Genomic DNA, 21,292 nt, shown 5'->3' on the forward strand with positions numbered 1-21,292 from the left:
GGAGTTGACTATGATGAAACCTTTTCACCAGTTGCAATGTTCAAGTCCATAAGAATCCTTATTGCCATAGCTGCATGGTATGACTATGAGATATGGCAAATGGATGTGAAGACTGCTTTTCTTAATGGAGACATTAAGGAAGAGATCTATATGAAGCAGCCTGAGGGGTTCACATCCATGGGAAGCGAGCATAAGGTATGCAAGATTCAGAGATGAATTTATGGTCTAAAACAAGCATCAAGAAGTTGGAACCAAAAATTTGATGAAACAATAAAAGATTTTGGTTTCATCAAGAATCCGGAGGAACCATGCGTGTACAAGAAAGTAGTTAAGGATGCTGTGACATTCTTAGTACTTTATGTTGATGACATCCTACTCATTGGGAATGATGCAGGGATGTTGCAGTCAACAAAGATATGGTTATCAGGTAGATTCTCGATGAAGGATTTGGGTGAGGAATCCTATATTCTTGGGATACAGATCTATAGAGATAGATCTAAGAGAATGATAGGACTCACTCAATCAACCTACATCGACACCATATTAAAACGGTTTTCAATGGATGGGTCCAAGAGAGGACATCTACCCATGTGTCATGGAGTTTCTCTATCCAAGTCTATGTGTCCCAAGACTGATGAAGAGATAGAGAAAATGACACATGTACCATATGCGTCAGCCATAGGTAGTATCATGTATGGGATGATATCTACCAGACCGGATGTAGCATTTGCTCTAAGTGTCACGAGCAGATATCAAGCTAATCCCGGTCAAATGCATTGGAAAGCCGTGAAGGACATTCTTAAGTACTTACGAAGGACTAAGAATATGTTCATGGTATATGGAGGAAGAGAACTAAAATTGGAAGGCTATACCGACTCTAGCTTCCAAAGTGACGTGGATGACTCAAAGTCAACCTCTGGATTTGTGTTCATGCTCAATGGCGGTGCTGTCTCTTGGAAGAGTTCCAAGCAGGACACCATAGCGGATTCCACCACTGAAGCAGAATACATTGCAGCATCAGCTGCTGCTAAAGAGGCCGTTTGGATGAGGAATTTCGTCCAAGAGTTGGGCGTCATTCCTGAAGTTGTTGGTCCAGTCCCGGTGTACTGTGACAACACGGGTGCCGTTTCTCAGGCAAAGGAACCAAGGTCTCATCAAAGATCCAAACACGTACTAAGGAAATACCACATCATCCGGGAGATTGTGGGAAGAGGAGACATCACTGTCGAAAGAGTGGCCTCTGCAGACAATATCGCTGATCCACTTACTAAGCCCTTGCCAGGACCATTATTTGACAAACATCGCGAAGCAATGGGTCTACGTAGTATGACTAGTTGGCTTTAGGGCAAGTGGGAGATTGAAAGAGTGGGTGCCCGGTGAGCCAACTTGTGGCTAAGGGCTTTGATGACTCTTTGTACAAACAATCTTTTGTTTAATATTATTTACACTTTTATTAATGGCAATGACTTTATCTTTCTTCATATTGTTATATTGTGATATACTATTGTTGTTTTGATAAAGACCTTGAATATACTATAGTGTATGTAAGATGTGGTAGAACATGGAGATTTCTATCATGAAACATATCTTATAGTCACTGTATATTCTAAACTGTTCCTAGTCGATTGAGCCGTCCGATAATAAGGATAAGGATCGCTCGAGTTTGAGACTAGCATTTGCGATGCAGAGTACCACGTTTCATTGGTAAGGAACATAGAGATGTTCGAAGCATGCAAATGGATATTCATATGATGAATGATCGAACTACCCTATCCGGACTTTCCAAGTGGTTATCACTTATCGAGTGGATAAAGTCCGCGGTTTTGGTTGTACACCATTAGTCCTTACTACTTGAGACATTATTGAGACTCTATATGCTAGTACTGTGCTTTGACTCGTTTACCGACTCTATTGGGGTCATCAGGTGTCGGGATTGGGTACAGTTACAACACATATAGGAGTCGATGCTTTGTTGTCAAGGATTCACCACATACTTGCGAGTGTGGATATCCTATGCGATCTGAGGAGATATTAGTGTGACGAATCTCTGGCCAGAGTACATGATGTGATTTAAGAAATGGTTTCTTAGTAGCACATGCGATGTCACTATTTGATCTTCAAGATGCATTGCATAGTTATCGAATCTCGAGCGACTCTCGATATACCAATGGTTGTTGATTCGATCGGGATATATGGATGAAGGGACCGTACTGTACGCTAACCAAAATCTACTGGTTCTTGTAGGCACTATCAGTGATACATAGGGAATCATGGGGCGATGTTGCTAGGCGCTCATACCATGATTCGATGAGCAAGTCGGAAATTGTTGTTCCGAGTCACAAGGAGTTGTGAGCCCACGGCTAGCTGTATCCCTGAACCATTGAGGGTCACACAGTGTAATGGATTTTTAATCCCCGTTGAGATAGTTAAATTTAAAGAGTTAAATTTAATAAACAAAGAAGTTGGACTTCTTATTTAAGAGTAGAGGAGTAAGATTTCCTAAAATGACATAGGGATGGCCATTTTTGGAAATCACTGAATTCGGATTCAGAAAAATTTATCTTGACTTTAAAAGGTGCAGAAATGGTTTCTGTGCACATTGGTGAAATCGGTTTATCAATCGGAGTCACGATGAATTTTATATTAATTTCTGAACATGCGGGCTTTGCTTGTAGGGCTTGAACTTATGACTAATGGGCCCTAAGCTGTTAGTGGCCTACATTATAAATAAGTTATTGCAGTACAGAAATTACACACAACAGGTCACAATTTTCAAAAACCCTAAGTATTTTTCTAAAAGGTGGCCGCCCCCCCTCCCTCTCTCTGTCAGAAAAATCCAGCCTGTGATTTTGAATTACAGTCTGGTTTAACGGATCAAATTCGTTAATCTCTTCGTAGAAAACTTCTGATAGATTTTCTAGTGCAATCTATCAGAGGGATTAAATCTCTGTTCGTGGACCTGATTGAAGAACAGTTCGTCCATCAGTTCCAGGGATATACAACAAGAGCAGAGAAATCTGTTGGTGTCCTAAATCTCGATTCGAGATTAAAGGTAAAAATTTTATAATTGTTATTTAATTTTTACACACACAATTTAATCGTAAGGTTGATACCTATTATGGAATCGTTCCATATAATTATTTTAAACTTCCGCTGCACCGGGTATCAATCCTAATTGATCTGATCGCCGCGTTTTCCAACATGAAGTTCATCACAAAGACGTCAAACGACGAAGGAAGAGAAAGAAGTAACAAGTCAGCGTTTAGTTCATGCTCCAATGTCAAGTCGAGTGTTACCAACTTTTCAATGAGCCCAATCATGTGTACCCCATGCTCACGGACCGAAGTCCCATCTCGCATGCGGCATGTCATGAGCTCTTTGACGGTGGCATACCTCTCCGATCCTGACTGAGCTCCAAAAAGTTCCTTGAGAGTATCGTGAATGTCAGCAGCATTCACTGCATTCTCAAATCGCCTCTGAAGTTCATCAGACATCGAAACCTGCATGTAACATTTGGCCTTGATATCATGGTCCCACCATTTGTCAAGTTTGGCCAATTCTTCCGGACTCACATCAGCCGGGGCTTCTTTTGGAGGAGGCTTTTCTAACACGTAGAAAACCCTTTCCGAACTAAGAACAATCCTTAACTTACGGAACCATTCCGTATAGTTTGCGACAGTCAGTTTGTTTTGTTCGAGGATTGAGAATAGTGGATTGCGCGAATTCATTGTAATGAAATACTGAAAAGAAAAGACAATAATCAGTGATTGCTTAATTAATTTACTAAGACATAAAATATGGAGATATTTAATTTTATGAATTTCACTCCCACTATTTTAACGATTTCACTACCCTCTAGTGAAAACGAGAAACTGGTTTCCTTAGTGGAAATATGGAGTCCAATTGACAAATCATAGTCCCGAATAATATTAGCTAACCATAATTTTCAAAAGGTAGAGCCCAATTGTTTTCAAAGCAACCCCCATATTTTTACCTCATGTCCAATAAGGACCCAATAATATGACGTCTTTTATTGTGACATGTCAAGATGACTCATCATTATTAAGTTGTGATGGATGGTCGCCATGTGGATCCCCAATAATATGAGCCAATCCCATGGAAGTTCCACCCAACTTACAACATGTGTCGATCCAATGTACAACTTTCCGACGAACGGGCCCCCCCAATAATATGAGCCAGACCGTGCCCGCGGGTAGCATCTCATACATTGATCGTTGATGGAAGGTAGGAATATTTAAACAATATTTAAATTCCCTTTTGTTTATCTTGATATCAATTTTAAATCATATTTAAAATGAGGGAGTTTTAATTTTAAAAAATTGTCTCATCATATCATATTTGTATGCTTGCGGGATTCATGCAATTTAGTCTAAACATGCATACAATAATAATATCATATATTATATTTAGGATGATCGACCCCAAAACTAATCGACCCGTGGTTGCCAATCACGAGTCTAAGTCGAATCCTAGGTGATATGAAAGTAAGCAATGCAATCCTATTACATTGTGCTTCCAATTTACATTTCTTCGGTCTTTATTGTCTGCTGGGCCCACCTTTATCTTCAAATCTTTATCTCCCACTAAGTCTAATAAATTTACAATAAATTTCAATGACAAGTAGGGGATACATATTTAAGGGTGAGAACGGGCCATAAACCAGGCCCACTATTTATTGCAAATGACAATTCAATTTGGGCCATAAACCAAGCCCATTAATAAAACCCAACAACAATAAAATCAAATGTAAACAACCTAACATACATCTACAAACTTGGTCATGACGATCGATCATCCTTTTATTCAATAATTAATTCAATAATTAAATAATTGGATAACATGCAATGACATCATAATTAAAAAGATAAAACCAAATTTTATCTAATCTTTTCATAAGATCATATCTTATCATCAATTTTACCAAAATAATCAATTTTATAAAATCTAATTTAACGGATAAAATTTATAAATTTTCCAAAAATTCAAATTTATCCAAAAATAAATTTTTAAAAAATTTTGGACTAAAACAATTTGACCCGATGCCTCGCGGACCAATCAAAAACAATTTTCGATCGGACCAAAAACTAAAATTTCGAAAATCAAAAATTCTAAAAAAAAAATCAAATTTTAATTTTTCGGGCTGCCCGGGACGTTCTCGGGCAGCCCCGCCTCCACGTGGGACAGGGCTGTCCATGTGGAGTTGGGCAGCTCGTCGCTGCCATTGGGTAACGACGATCGCTGCCCTGGGCAGCGATCCAATCGCTACCCCGGGCAGCGATCCAATCGCTACCCCGAACGCCCTTGTTTCCTTCAAATTTTTAATTTAAAATTTTTCGTTTTGTTTCAAAAAAAACCGAGGCTAAAAATTTTGTACAATCGATTAATTTTAATCGTTTGATCTGAGAAACAACCTGTCTCTGATACTACTTGTGGAACATGCTTTTCAGATCATAGATCTGATACCCGGTGCAGCGGAAGTTTAAAATTTTTTTATATGGAACGATTCCATATCATGGGTATCAAATCCTAACGATTAAATTATGCAAGTAAAATAATAATCACAATTAAATATTTTACTTCTTCAAGCTATGGCTTGATTATGGACTCCAACAGATTAAATCTGCTCTTATTGTAAATCCCAGGAACTGATGACTACTCGATCAATCTATGGAATTAGGTCCACGAATAGAAAACTAAAACCCTCTGATTGATTGCACTAGAAATCAATCAGATGTTTATCAAAGAGATTAAACAGATTTGATCTGTCAATTCAGAATGTAATTTTTCAGAAAAATCACAGACTGAATTTTCTCAAAAAGGAGAAGAGGATTTTCGAAAAACCCTCTAGAATATATTTCAGTATTTTCGAAAATTGCAAGATGGAATTAATGTTTTGTTTTCGAAAACTACACATATATTTATATATAATTTCTGGACTGGATTAAGTTATATCTCTATTAGGACTCTAACTCCTTAGAGCCCATAATCCATAACTTAAGCCCAACAAGCCAAGCCCGTTGTTATATAAATTAATATAAAATTCATCATGACTCCGATTGATAAACCGATTTCACCAATGTGCACAGAAACCATTTCTGCACCTTTTAAAGTCAAGATAATTTTTCTGAATTCGAATTCAGTGATTTCCAAAAATGCCCATCCCTATGTCATTTTAGGAAATTTCACTCCCTTTAGTTAAGAAGTCCAACTTCCCTTTCATTAAATTTAACTCTTTAAATTTAACTATTTCAACGGGGATTAGTAATCCATTACTTGTGTGACCCTCAATGGTTCAGGGATACAGCTAGCCGTGGGCTCACAACTCCTTGTGACTCGGAACAACAATTTTTGACTTACCCATCAAATCATGGTAAGAGCGTCTAGCAACATCGCCCCATGATTCCCTAGGTTTCTCTGATAGTGCCTGCAAGAACCAGTAGGTTTTGGTTAGCGTACAGTACGGTCCCTTCATCCATATATCCCGATCGAATCAACAACTATTGGTACATCGAGAGTCGTTCGAGATTCGATAACTATGCAATGCATCTTGAAGATCAAATAGTGACATCGCATGTGCTACTAGGAAACCAAGTAACCTAAATCACATCGAGTACTCTGGCCAGATATTTGTCACACTAATATCTCCTCAGATCGCATAGGATATCCATACTCGCAAGCGTGTGGTGAATCTTTGACAACAAAGCATCGACTCCTATATGTGTCGTAACTGTACCCAATACCGACCCCTGATGACCCTCATAGAGTCGGTAAACGAGTCAAAGTATAGTACTAGCATATAGAGTCTCCATGATGTTTCAAGTAGTAAGGACTAATGGTGTACAACTAAAACTGCGGACTTATCCACTCAATTAATAATAACCACTTGGAAAGTCCGAATAGGATAGTTCAATCATTCATCATATGAATATCCATTTGCATGCTTTGAATATCTCTATGTTCCATACCAATGAAACGTGGTACTCAACATCGCAAATGCTAGTCTCAATCTCGAGCGATCCTTATCCTTATTTGCGGACGGCTCAATTGACTAGGAACTGTTTAGAATATATAGTGACTATAAGATGTGTTTCATGATAGTGATCTCTCTTTATTCACTATCTCATCTTACTTACACTATAGTATATTCAAGGTCTTTATCAAAACAACAATAGTATATCACAATATAACATTATGAAGAAAGATAAAGAAAATGCCATTAATGAATGTAAATTATATTAAACAAAGATTGTTTACAATAAGAGACTCTCAAAGCCCTTAGCCACAACTTGGCTAGCGGGGCATCAACTCTTTCAATCTCCCACTTGCCCTATAGCCAACTAGTCATACTACGTAGTCCCATTGCTTCGCGATGTTTGTCAAACAATGGTCCTGGCAAGGGCTTAGTAAGTGGATCAGCGATATTGTCTGCAGAGGCCACTCTCTCGACAGTGATGTCTCCTCTTTCCATGATCTCCCGGATGATATGGTATTTCCTCAGTATGTGTTTGGATCTCTGATGAGACCTTGGTTCCTTTGCCTGAGCAACGACACCAGTGTTGTCGTAGTACACCGGGACTGGACCAACAGCTTCAGGAATTACGCCCAACTCTTGGACGAAATTCCTCATCCAAACGGCCTCTTTAGCAGCAGCTAATGCTGCAATGTATTCTGCCTCAGTGGTGGAATCCGCTGTGATGTCCTGCTTGGAACTCTTCCAAGAGACAGCACCGCCATTGAGCATGAATACAAATCCAGAGGTTGAATTCGAGTCATCCACGTCACTTTGGAAGCTAGAGTCGGTATAGCCTTCCAATTTCAATTCTCTTCCTCCATAAACCATGAATATATTCTCAGTCCTTCTCAAGTACTTTAGAATATCCTGCACAGCTTTCCAATGCATTTGACCGGGATTGGCCTGATATCTGCTCGTGACACTCAGAGCAAAGGCTACATCCGGTTTGGTAGATATCATCCCATAGATAATACTACCTATGGTTGATGCATATGGTATGTGTGTCATTTTCTCTATCTCTTCGTCAGTCTTGGGAGACATAGACTTGGATAGAGAAACTCCATGTCACATAGGTAGATGTCCTCTATTGGACTCATCCATAGAAAACATTTTCAATATGGTGTTGATGTAGGTTGCTTGAGTGAGTCCTATCATTCTCTTAGATCTATCTCTATAGATCTGTATTCCTAGAATATAGGACGCCTCACCCAAATCCTTCATCGAGAATCTACCTGATAACCATATATTTGTTGACTGCAACATCCCTACATCATTACCAATGAGTAGGATGTCATCAACATAAAGTACTAAGAATGTCACAGCATCCTTAACTACTTTCTTGTACACGCATGGTTCCTCCGGGTTCTTGATGAAACCAAAATCCTTTATTGTTTCATCAAATTTCTGGTTCCAACTTCTTGATGCCTGTTTGAGACCATAAATTGATCCCTGAAGCTTACAAACCTTATGCTCGCTTCCCATGGATGTGAATCCCTCGGGCTGCATCATATAGATTTCTTCCTTAATGTTTCCATTAATAAATGCAGTATTCACATCCATTTGCCATATCTCATAGTCATACCAAGCTGCTACGACAATAAGGATTCTTATGGACTTGAACATTGCGACTGGTGAAAAGGTTTCATCATAGTCAACTCCTTGTCTTTGAGTATAACCTTTTGTGACCAATCGTGCCTTGTAGGTCAGTACCTTACCATCAGGCCCAAGTTTTCTCTTGTAGATGTAAGAGTGGGTGCCCAGTGAGCCAACTGTGTGGCTATGGGCTTTGATGACTCTTTGTATAAACAATCTTTTGTTTAATATTATTTACACTTTTATTAATGGCAATGACTTTATATTACTTCATATTGTTATATTGTGATATACTATTGTTGTTTTAATAAAGACCTTGAATATACCATAGTGTATGTAAGATGTGGTAGAACATGGAGATGTCTATCATGAAATACATCTTATAGTCACTGTATATTCTAAACTGTTCCTAGTCGATTGAGCCGTCCGATAATAAGGATAAGGATCGCTCGAGTTTGAGACTAGCATTTGCGATGCGGAGTACCACGTTTCATTGGTAGGGAACATAGAGATGTTCGAAGCATGCAAATGGATATTCATAGGATGAATAATCGAACTACCCTATCCGGACTTTCCAAGTGGTTATCACTTATCGAGTGGAAAAGTCCGCGGTTTTGGTTGTACACCATTAGTCCTTACGACTTGAAACATCATGGAGACTCTATATGCTAGTGCAGTGGTTTGACTCGTTTACCGACTCTATGGGGGTCATCAGGTGTCGAGATTGGGTACAGTTACGACACATATAGGAGTCAATGCATTGTTGTCAAGGATTCACCACATACTTGCGAGTGTGGATATCCTATGCGATCTGAGGAGATATTAGTGTGACAAATCTCTGGCCAGAGTACTTGATGTGATTTAAGAAATGGTTTCTTAGTAGCACATGCGATGTCACTAATTTGATCTTCAAGATGTATTGCATAGTTATCGAATCTTGAGCGACTCTCGATATACCAATGGTTGTTGATTCGATCGGGATATATGGATGAAGGGACCGTACTGTACGCTAACCAAAATCTACTGGTTCTTGTAGGCACTATCAGTGATACCTAGGGAATCATGGGGCGATGTTGCTAGGCGCTTTACCATGATTCGTTGGGCAAGTCGGAAAGTGTTGTTCCGAGTCACAAGGAGTTGTGAGCCCACGGCTAGCTGTATCCCTGAACCATTGAGGGTCACACAGTGTAATGGAGTTTTAATCCCCGTTGAGATAGTTAAATTTAAAGAGTTAAATTTAATGAACTAAGGAGTTGGACTTCTTAAATAAGAGTAAGGGAGTAGGATTTCCTAAAATGACATAGGGATGGACATTTTTGGAAACCACTGAATTCGGATTCAGGAAAATTTATTTTGACTTTAAAATGTGCAGAAATGGTTTCTGTGCACATTGGTGAAATCAGTTCATCAATCGGAGTCACGATGAATTTTATATTAATTTCTGAACGAGCGGGCTTTGCTTGTCGGGCCCCAGCTTATGACTAATGGGCCCTAAGGTGTTAGTGGCCTGCATTATAAATAAGTTATTTCAGTACAGAAATTACACACAACAGCTCATAATTTTTGAGACAGAAAATCGAAACCCTCCTCTCTCTCAAAAGTTTTCGGCCGTCCCCTCCCTGTACTCTGCCCGAGAAATTCCGGTCTGTGATTTTGAATTGCAGTCAGGAATAACGAATCAGATTCGTTTAATCTCTTCGCAGAAAACTTCTGATAGATTTTCTAGTGCAATCTATCAGAGGGATTTAAAACCCCATTCGTGGACCTGATTGAAGGAGTTCATCAGTTCCTGGGAGATACAAGAAGCGCAGAGAAATCTGTGTGGTGTCCATTAATCTCGCTTCGAGATTGAAGGTAAAATTTAAATTAATTGTTATTTGAATTTTACACACACAATAATTTAATCGTTGAATGGTTGATACCCACACCATGGAATTGTTCCATGATAAAATTTTAAACTTCCGCTGCACCGGGTATCAATCGTGATTGATCTGAGAGCCGCGTTTTTCAACAGTGGTATCAGAGCCAGGTTGCTCAGATCAAACGATTAAATTAATCAATTGTACAAAATTTTTGAGTCTCGGTTTTTGAAACAAAATAAATATTTTTAAATAAAAAAAATTTTTCGGGGCAAAACCCGGGCAGCGATTGGATCGCTGCCCGGTGGGGCAGCGATTGGATCGCTGCCCGGTGGGGCAGCAATTGTTGCTGCCCCGGGCGGCGCACGGCGCCACCCAAAGGGGGCGCACGGCGCCGCCCAGGGCAGCGCTGTGCGCTGCCCAGCGCAGCGCTGGGCAGCGCTCGGCGCCGCCCAGCGCAGCGCTGGGCGCTGCGCAGGGCAGCGCTCGGCGCTGCCCAGGGGCGGCGCTCGGCGCCGCCCAGGGGCGGCGCCAGGCGCTGCCCTAAGGGGGCAGCCGGGCTGCCCCGGCCCGCGCCCCGGGTGCGGGCCGGCCCGGGAGTGTCCCGGGCGGCCCGCGGGAAAAATTATATTTTATTTAAAATTAATTTTAATGTGTTAAAATTTTATTTTTGGTCCGGTCAAAAATTGTTTTTGATTGGTTCACAAGATTTCGGATCGAATTGTTCGAGTCCGTAAATTTTAAAATTGATTTTTGGATAAATTTGAATTTTTGGAAAATTTTAATATTTTATCCTTAAATTGAATTTTGAAATCAATTATTTTTGGTACAATTGATGATAAGATATGATCTTATGATATATTAAGTAAAATATGATTTTATCTGTAAAATTGGATTTTATAGATAAAATATGATTTTATTTGATATAGAGATAAAATATGATTTTATGTGTAAAATATGATTTTATATATAAAATATGATTTTATCTTGTTTAAATTTGAATTGCCACAGCATGTTATCCAATAAATTAATTTTGAATTAAATGTTATTGGATAAGGATGATCGATTGCCATGACCAATTTTGTAGGTGTATGTTAGGAATTTACATTTTGTATTTATTATTGTTGGTTTTATTAATGGGCCTGGTTTATGGCCCGATATGAATGTCATATGTAATAAAAGTGGGCTTGGTTTATAGCCCGTTCCCACCCCCTAAAAATGTATCCCCTACTTGTCATTGTTATTTATTGTAAATACATTAGATTTAGTGGGAGATCAAGATTTGAAGATGGTGGGCCCAGCAGACAATGAAGACTGAAGAAATGTAAATTGGAAGCATATGTAATAGGATTGCATTTGCATACTGCATATTACCTAGGATTGGACTAAGACCCGTGATTGGCAACCACGGGTCAATTAGAAATGGAATCGATCATCCTATATAATATGTGATATTATGATTGTATGCATGTTTAGACATAAATTGCGTGAATCCGGCAATGCATGCAATAAATTAAATATGATGAGACAAATATTTTTATAAATAAAATCCCTCATTTTAAATATGATTTAAAATTTATATCAAGATAAATAAAGGAAATTTAAATATTGTTTAAATGTTCCTACCTTCCATCAACGGTCAATGTATGTGATGCTACCCGCGGATACGGTCCGGCTCATATTATTGGGGGGGCCCGTCCGTCGGAAAGCTGTACATTGGATCGACAAATGTTGTAAGTTGGGTGGAACTCCCATGGGATCGGCTCATATTATTGGGGGATCCACATGGCGACCGTCCATCACAACTTAATATTGATGGGTCATCTTGACATGTCACTTTAAACGGCGTCATATTATTGGGCCCTTATTGGACATGAGGTAAATACATGGGGGTTGCTTTGGAAGCAATTGGGCTCTACCTTTTGAGAATTATGGTTGGCTGATATTATTCGGGACCATAAGTTTGTCAATTGGACTCCATGTTCTCACTAAGGGAAAAGTTTCCCGTTTTCACTAGAGGGTGGTGAAATCGTTAAAATAGTGGGAGTGAGATTCATAAAATTAAATTCGCCTATTTTATGTCTTAGTAAATTGTTAAACAATCATTGATATATGTCTGTTTTCCTTTTCAGTATTTCATACAATGAATTCGCGAAATCCTTTATTCTCGATCCTCGAACAAAACAAGCTGACTGGCGCCAACTATACGGAATGGTTCCGGAAGTTGAAGATTGTCTTAACTTCGGAGAAAATGCTCTATGTGTTAGAGAAAGCACCTCCGAAGGAAGCACCAGCTGATGTTAGTCCGGAGGAATTGGCCAAGCTTGATGCATGGTGGGACCATGACATCAAGACCAAATGCTATATGCAAGCCTCGATGTCTGATGAACTCCAGAGGCGATTTGAGGACACGGTGAATGCTGCTGACATTCACGCGCGCAACTCAAGGAACTTTTTGGGGCTCAGTCGAGGGCTGAAAGGTTCTCTACTGTTAAGGAGTTGATGACGTGCCGCATGCGTGAAGGGACTTCGGTCCGTGATCATGGGGTACGAGTGATTTGGCTCATACAGAAGTTAGCGACCCTTGATTTGGTGTTGGAGCATGAACTCAATGTGGACTTGCTGCTTCTATCTCTTCCTTCTTCATTTGATGGATTCGTGATAAATTTTAATATGAACAAGATAGAGGCCACCCTTGAAGAGATGGTCAATATGCTCGTTACATATGAATCCACACTTAAGAAGGATAAGCCAGCTTTCTTGGTGGGCTCCTCATCTTCTGCTAAGAAGGGGCCAAGTATGAAGGGCAAGAAACGTTCTGCCCCACCCAAGAAAGTGGAACCCGAGAAGAAGCAAAAGACAAAGGCTTCAAACAATGGAAAATCCAAGGATGTTTGCCATTACTGCAAGAAGCCGGGTCATTGGAAGCGCAACTGCAAGGAGTATCTTGAGCAGTTAGGAACTGCAAAGGGTATGTTCTATATCGAAATAAACATGTCACTTAATACAACTTCTTGGGTATTGGATACCGGATGTGGATCTCACATTTGCAATGATTTGCAGGTGATGACAAGAAGTCGCAGGCTTAGAATGGGTGAGACCCAGCTGAGGCTCGGGAATGGTTCCAGAGTTGAAGCTACGGCCATTGGAGATGTTTGTTTGATTTTGCAGAATGGTTTTAAATTATTGTTGAGAGATGTTTTATTTGTGCCAGATTTAATTAAAAACATTATTTCTATTTCTATGCTTGATAGAGATGGTTATTCTTGTAATTTTGTGAATGGGATTTGCAATATTTACAAGAATGAATGTTTAATTGGAAATGGACAACTTGAAAACGATCTATACAATTTAAAACTAAAAGACGTTCCAGTGAATTGTATTGACAAACCGGCGACAACAAACAAAAGGAAAATCGATAGTCAAAACCCGGCAAACCTTTGGCACGCTAGACTAGGTCATATTTCCTCAAGGAGGATGAACAAGCTAGTGGGAGAGGGCATGTTTGATATGTCTGATATTAACTCTCTACCTACTTGTGAATCCTGCCTAAAAGGGAAAATGACTAAATCTCCTTTTAAGGGGAAACCTGAGCGTAGTCAAAATCTGTTGGATTTGATCCATACAGATGTTTGTGGTCCATTTAGAGTTGGGACTCAACATGGCCACACCTACTTCATTACCTTTACTGATGATTATTCAAGGTATGGGTATTTATATTTAATGAAATATAAGTCTGAAGCATTTGAAAAGTTCAAAGAATTCAAGGCTGAAGTAGAAAACAAGCTAGGTAAAAGTATTAAAGCACTTCGATCGGATCGAGGTGGAGAATACTTGAGTACCGAGTTTTTGGACTATCTAAAAGAGAATGGGATTCTCTCTCAGTGGACTCCTCCTATGACACCACAGCTTAATGGTGTGTCGGAGCGTCGTAATCGAACTTTGTTTGACATGGTTCGATCCATGATGAGCTTCACTGAGCTTTCACCTTCGTTTTGGGGCTATGCGCTTGAAACGGCGGTATTGTTGTTGAACAACGTCCACACTAAAGCAGTGGACAAAACACCATACGAGTTATGGAATGGCAAAGCTCCTAAGTATTCGTACTTGAGGATTTGGGGATGTCCTGCTTACGTGAAGTGGACAGTGGGAGATAAGTTGGATAGTCGATCCAGCTTATGTTATTTTGTAGGGTATCCGAAGAATTCAATCGGATATTATTTCTATTATCCTGCTGAAACAAAGGTGTTTGTTTCTAGGAATGCCACCTTCTTGGAGAAGGAGTTCTTATTGGATAAGAAAGGCGAGATGATGGAACTCGAAGAAGTTCGAGAAGAACCCGAAATACAAAATAACAATCCTACACCTCAGGAACCATTGCTGGACACGCCTGAACCTAGAAGATCCGAGAGGACTTCTAGACCTCCTATTCGATATGGTCTTCTTCTTGAAGGGGATCAAGATGAACCCGACATTGGATGTGATCCAAGAAACTTCAAGGAAGCAATTTCTGATGCGGATTCGAATTTATGGCTTGAAGCTATGCAGTCAGAATTGGATTCGATGCATACAAACCAAGTTTGGTCTTTAGTAGATCCTCCCGATGGAATTGTTCCAATAGGGTGTAAATGGATCTACAAAAGAAAGCTTGGGCCTGATGGTAAGGTATTGACCTACAAGGCGCGATTGGTGGCGAAAGGTTATACTCAAAGGCAAGGAGTTGACTATGATGAAACCTTTTCACCAGTTGCTATGTTCAAGTCCATAAGAATCCTTATTGCCATAGCTGCATGGTATGACTATGAGATATGGAAAATGGATGTGAAGACTGCTTTTCTTAATGGAGACATTAAGGAAGAAATCTATATGAAGCAGCCAGAGGGGTTCACATCCATGGAAGCGAGCATAAGGTATGCAAGCTTCAGAGATCAATTTATGGTCTAAAACAAGCATCAAGAAGTTGGAACCAGAAATTTGATGAAACAATAAAAGATTTTGGTTTCATCAAGAACCCGGAGGAACCATGCGTGTACAAGAAAGTAGTTAAGGATGCTGTGACATTCTTAGTACTTTATGTTGATGACATCCTACTCATTGGGAATGATGTAGGGATGTTGCAGTCAACAAAGATATGGTTATCAGGTAGATTCTCGATGAAGGATTTGGGTGAGGCATCCTACATTCTTGGGATACAGATCTATAGAGATAGATCTAAGAGAATGATAGGACTCACACAATCAACCTACATCGACACCATATTGAAACGGTTTTCAATGGATGGGTCCAAGAGAGGACATCTACCCATGTGTCATGGAGTTTCTCTATCCAAGTCTATGTGTCCCAAGACTGATGCAGAGATAGAGAATATGACACATGTACCATATGCGTCAGCTATAGGTAGTATCATGTATGGGATGATATCTACTAGACCGGATGTAGCATTTGCTCTGAGTGTCACGAGCAGATATCAGTCTAATCCTGGTCAAATGCATTGGAAAGCCGTGAAGGACATTCTTAAGTACTTGCGAAGGACTAAGAATATGTTCATGGTTTATGGAGGACGAGAACTCAAATTGGAAGGTTATACCGACTCTAGCTTCCAAAGTGACGTGGATGACTCGAAGTCAACCTCTGGATTTGTGTTCATGCTCAATGGCGGTGCTGTCTCTTGGAAGAGTTCCAAGCAGGACACCACAGCGGATTCCACCACTGAGGCTGAATACATTGCAGCATCAGCTGCTGCTAAAGAGGCCGTTTGGATGAGGAATTTCGTCCAAGAGTTGGGCGTCATTCCTGAATTTGTTGGTCCAGTCCCGGTGTACTGCGACAACACGGGTGCCGTTGCTCAAGCAAAGGAACCAAGGTCTCATCAAAGATCCAAACACGTACTGAGGAAATACCACATCATCCGGGAGATTGTGGAAAGAGGAGACATCACTGTCGAACGAGTGGCCTCTGCAGACAATATCGCTGATCCACTTACTAAGCCCTTGCCAGGACCATTGTTTGACAAACATCGCGAAGCAATGGGTCTACGTAGTATGACTAGTTGGCTATAGGGCAAGTGGGAGATTGTAAGAGTGGGTGCCCAGTGAGCCAACTGTGTGGCTATGGGCTTTGATGACTCTTTGTATAAACAATCTTTTGTTTAATATTATTTACACTTTTATTAATGGCAATGACTTTATATTACTTCATATTGTTGTATTGTGATATACTATTGTTGTTTTAATAAAGACCTTGAATATACCATAGTGTATGTAAGATGTGGTAGAACATGGAGATGTCTATCATGAAATACATCTTATAGTCACTGTATATTCTAAACTGTTCCTAGTCGATTGAGCCGTCCGATAATAAGGATAAGGATCGCTCGAGTTTGAGACTAGCATTTGCGATGCGGAGTACCACGTTTCATTGGTAGGGAACATAGAGATGTTCGAAGCATGCAAATGGATATTCATAGGATGAATAATCGAACTACCCTATCCGGACTTTCCAAGTGGTTATCACTTATCGAGTGGAAAAGTCCGCGGTTTTGGTTGTACACCATTAGTCCTTACGACTTGAAACATCATGGAGACTCTATATGCTAGTGCTGTGTTTTGACTCGTTTACCGACTCTATGGGGGTCATCAGGTGTCGAGATTGGGTACAGTTACGACACATATAGGAGTCAATGCATTGTTGTCAAGGATTCACCACATACTTGCGAGTGTGGATATCCTATGCGATCTGAGGAGATATTAGTGTGACAAATCTCTGGCCAGAGTACTTGATGTGATTTAAGAAATGGTTTCTTAGTAGCACATGCGATGTCACTAATTTGATCTTCAAGATGTATTGCATAGTTATCGAATCTTGAGCGACTCTCGATATACCAATGGTTGTTGATTCGATCGGGATATATGGATGAAGGGACCGTACTGTACGCTAACCAAAATCTACTGGTTCTTGTAGGCACTATCAGTGATACCTAGGGAATCATGGGGCGATGTTGCTAGGCGCTTTACCATGATTCGTTGGGCAAGTCGGAAAGTGTTGTTCCGAGTCACAAGGAGTTGTGAGCCCACGGCTAGCTGTATCCCTGAACCATTGAGGGTCACACAGTGTAATGGAGTTTTAATCCCCGTTGAGATAGTTAAATTTAAAGAGTTAAATTTAATGAACTAAGGAGTTGGACTTCTTAAATAAGAGTAAGGGAGTAGGATTTCCTAAAATGACATAGGGATGGACATTTTTGGAAACCACTGAATTCGGATTCAGGAAAATTTATTTTGACTTTAAAATGTGCAGAAATGGTTTCTGTGCACGTTGGTGAAATCAGTTCATCAATCGGAGTCACGATGAATTTTATATTAATTTCTGAACGAGCGGGCTTTGCTTGTCGGGCCCCAGCTTATGACTAATGGGCCCTAAGGTGTTAGTGGCCTGCATTATAAATAAGTTATTTCAGTACAGAAATTACACACAACAGCTCATAATTTTTGAGACAGAAAATCGAAACCCTCCTCTCTCTCAAAAGTTTTCGGCCGTCCCCTCCCTGTACTCTGCCCGAGAAATTCCGGTCTGTGATTTTGAATTGCAGTCAGGAATAACGAATCAGATTCGTTTAATCTCTTCGCAGAAAACTTCTGATAGATTTTCTAGTGCAATCTATCAGAGGGATTTAAAACCCCATTCGTGGACCTGATTGAAGGAGTTCATCAGTTCCTGGGAGATACAAGAAGCGCAGAGAAATCTGTGTGGTGTCCATTAATCTCGCTTCGAGATTGAAGGTAAAATTTAAATTAATTGTTATTTGAATTTTACACACACAATAATTTAATCGTTGAATGGTTGATACCCACACCATGGAATTGTTCCATGATAAAATTTTAAACTTCCGCTGCACCGGGTATCAATCGTGATTGATCTGAGAGCCGCGTTTTTCAACAGTAGACCCATTTACACCCTATTGGAACAATTTCATCGGGAGGATCTACTAAAGACCAAACTTGGTTTGTATGCATCGAGTCTATTTCCGACTGCATAGCATCAAGCCATAAATTCGAATATGCATTAGAAATTGCTTCCTTGAAGTTTCTTGGATCACATCCAATGTCGGGTTCATTTTGATCCCCTTCAAGAAGCAGACCATATCGAATAGGAGGTCTAGAAATCCTCTCGGATCTTCTAGAAAGAGGCGTGTCGTTTAATGGTTCATGAGGTGTGGGATCGTTATTTTGTATCTCGGGTTCTTCTCGAATTTCTTCGAGTTCCATCATCTTGCCTTTCTTATCAAGTAAGAACTCCTTCTCCATGAAGGTGGCATTCCTCGAAACAAACACTTTTGTTTCAGTAGGATGATAGAAATAATATCCGATTGAATTTTTCGGATATCCTACAAAATAGCATAAGGTGGATCGACTATCCAACATATCTCCCATTGTCTGCTTCACGTAAGCAAGACATCCCCAAATCCTTAAGTACGAATACATAGGAGCTTTGCCATTCCATAACTCCTATGGAGTTTTATCCACTGCTTTAGTGTGGACATTGTTCAACAACAATACAGCCGTTTCAAGAACATAGCCCCAAAACGAAGGTGGGAGCTCAGTGAAGCTCATCATGGATCGAACCATGTCCAACAAAGTTCGATTGCGATGCCCCGAAACACCATTGAGCTGAGGTGTCATAGGAGGATTCCACTGAGAGAGTATCCCATTGTAGTGACCCTTACCCGGATCACCTACTAAACAAAACTTAGGCATGCAATTAACTTAATTTAAAACAGATATCAGAATAAAACTGCGGAATCCAATAACATTATACAATCCCAAGTAAAGGAATCTGTAATTATCCAATAAAATACAACCAAATCGAATAGCTGTATAAACCCAAACAACAGTAATAAAACCTAGACGAAGCTCCAGCTGGCCAACCACTGACTAGCCCCTCCTGGATCCACCCTCCTCGTCCAATCGCAAACCTGCCCCATGGAATAGGGTGTCCAGAAAAATACAGAGTACGAGACGTGAGCATACAACGCTCAGTACGAGAGTATGAGTATACATGCATGCAAAGTGAACTCCCTATAGACTCGAGGTCAAGGATCAGATAACAGAGACAGACCGGGCCCTGGTATGTAGCACGCTGTGCCGTCGCTTTAGGAGGTGGCTCCCATACCGAGATAACCGTGGATACGCCGGACCCAAATCGATGGAAATCCATCCACTAACAGGATAGGGTACGACCCTACTACAGACATCTCGAAGGAGATACAGCAAGATGCAAATGAATGCAGCATAATATCATGGCATATAAATCATGCAGTCATATAATACATGCATACTCAGTCAGGATATCTCGAACAGTACTTTCGTACCTCAAAACAGTGAAAGCTCTACCAACTCTAGGTCCACGCCTATAGTCTGCTCTACACTGCCAAATGATACTACTATCATTAAAGTGCTCTAAAAGCCTTAACTAATCTATTGCATACTCCTAAATATTTATGAGAGCAAAAGCTATACCTTCGTCCGTCGTTAGCCCTTTGATGTCGATACCTCCAGAACTTGGGCACAACTCCGCTACGACTACCGAACGCCTCTCCGACCTCCGGACCAAGCCTAAGAAGACTAGAACAGCTCCAAAAGGACTAGAAAGGAAAGGAGAACTCGGAATTGGCAAATGAAAGTGAAGCCTCGGCCTTCTATTTATAGACAACGATCGGAACTTCCGATCCTTGATCGGAACGTCCGAACCTCGATCGGAACGTCCGATCCTACCATCGGAGCTTCCGAAGATCCTGATCTGCCACGTGTCAAAATATCACTTGTTGACTTCGAATAGGGGTGATCGGAGCTTCCGGTCCTGATCGGAGCTTCCGATCCAACCACACGTCATGCCTGACGTAATAACATCGGTGCCTCCGATCGCTCATCGGAGTTTCCGATCCTGTTCGGAGCTTCCGATCGTGCCTTCGGAGCTTCCGATCCTTCCGATACCTAATTCAATTAATTAGCATTAATCCTTTAATTACTCAATTAGGGCACGGGCTACTACATTCTCCCCCACTTAAGATATTTCGTCCTCGAAATCAGATCTTAAGTACCGAATGCAAATACAGAAATCAGAAACATTCTTTATTCAAATCAAACGTTTACAGAGTTTGCAACTGAATACAACTTAAAGAATGAAATCAAAACAACTCAAGATGGTCTTTACGCATCCTGTCCTCAAGCTCCCAAGTAGCTTCCTCAGTGCCTCGGCGCTGCCACTGAATTAAAACCAAAGGAATGACTTTATTCCGTAAAACCTTATCCTTATAATCGAGGATGCAAAGAGGTTTCTCAACATAAGTCAAATCCTTGTCTACCTGAACCTCAGATCGCTGCAGAATATGAGATTCATCCGCCACATACCTTCTCAACAGAGATACGTGAAACACGTCGTGAATGCTGGATAGATGCGGTGGCAATGCTAGTCGATAAGCCAAATCGCCAATACTCTCCAAGATCTCAAACGGACCGATAAATCTGGGAGACAACTTGCCCTTAAGGCCAAATCTGAGAATCTTGCGGAAAGGTGACACTCTCAGAAACACTTTCTCCCCGACCTCGAACTGCAAAGGCCTACGCTTGATATTAGCATAACTGACCTGACGATCCTGTGCAGTCTTAATCCGTTTCTTGATCTGATCAACAATGTCTATCGCCTGCTGGATAAACTCCGGTCCTTCCGCCTGTCTTTCCCCCACTTCTTCCCAGAAGAGTGGAGTACGACAACGTCGCCCATACAACGCTTCAAAAGGTGCCATCCCAAT

This window comes from Henckelia pumila, chromosome 2, assembly GCF_033568475.1.
Source record: "Henckelia pumila isolate YLH828 chromosome 2, ASM3356847v2, whole genome shotgun sequence".
In the NCBI taxonomy this organism is placed as follows: Eukaryota; Viridiplantae; Streptophyta; class Magnoliopsida; order Lamiales; family Gesneriaceae; genus Henckelia; species Henckelia pumila.